Source organism: Echinops telfairi, unplaced genomic scaffold, assembly GCF_000313985.2.
Source record: "Echinops telfairi isolate 266 unplaced genomic scaffold, ASM31398v2 ScPeMD7_7463;HRSCAF=8501, whole genome shotgun sequence".
NCBI classification, from domain to species: domain Eukaryota; kingdom Metazoa; phylum Chordata; class Mammalia; order Afrosoricida; family Tenrecidae; genus Echinops; species Echinops telfairi.
Genome location: NW_022111363.1, coordinates 3,305,242 through 3,306,380, shown reverse-complemented (window position 1 = coordinate 3,306,380; position 1,139 = coordinate 3,305,242).

Below are 1,139 nucleotides of genomic sequence, written 5' to 3'. Positions count from 1 at the left end.
GATAAAAAAGGAGAGATTCCATGACTTTTCAATCACCTCTCTATAATAATCACTCCTCACCCAAGTATGAATGTGTCCGTAGTTCCTGGATGGTCTCAGGGGGTAAGTTTCCTGTGTTGCTTGCAAAGGGTGTTATGGATTGACTTGTATCCCCCCCCCCACCTTTAACGTGTTGTAAATCCTAACCCTAAACTTGTCGATGTAAGCCCAATTGGGAATAGTGTTTTCTTGGTTATTGCACAGTTAGTGTATTTTAAGCTGGTCACATCTGAGGTAAAGCAAGAAGATTAAGCACAAAAACATCCGCAGTGATGGGGAAGGTCAAGGTCATTCCACAAGAAGAGCCCCAAAGAGAAGACAGAGATAGAAATCCTTCCGGGGAACCAGCGCCCTGGATTCACACCACTCGCTGCCCAAACTGTGAGGAAATAGATCTTTGTATGTCAAGCAACACTAGTTTGTTTTCCTTTGGTTTTGTTTGTGTACCTTAACTTTTTAAATTATGATTTGGGTGAAAGGTTACAGGGAAGTGTAATGTCCAATCAATTATTCATACACATTTTATTTCATACCATTGATCACAATCTCCATATTGCCACAGTGGTCATCCCACTTCCTACCCATGTTTCCGTCGCCACGCAGCCTGCTTTCCTATCTCTTCCTGTCTTCTGAACGTATCTCGGGGCAAATGCTGCTCTTTTGATTGGGCATGGTTGATTGTTCTCAGAAATGAATATCTCCCTGAGGAGGAGATTGCCCTCCCTAGTTTGGCTAGGGGAACCCTAGTAACCCACTTTCAAACACACTCGGCCTGAGGGCACTGTTTGAATGGAGGCTGACTTTGTCATGGTGACACGTGACATAGAACCCCAAATAGAGTGGATTCTTGCTATAAAATGGTGTTGCTGTAGCTAGGTGCTGTCAAACTGGACTTGACGCCTAGGAGTTCTATGACGACAGAATGAAGCATTTCCATGTCCTACACCATCTCACCACTGTCATGTCTGAACCCCTTGTTGAAGCCACTATGTCAATCCATCACATCCACGGTCTTCCTGTAAGCTGTAGCCTTCCACAAACCAAGGGCTTAGAAGTTAAGCTCTAATGCGATATGTGTGTGTGTGTGTGTGTGTGTGTGT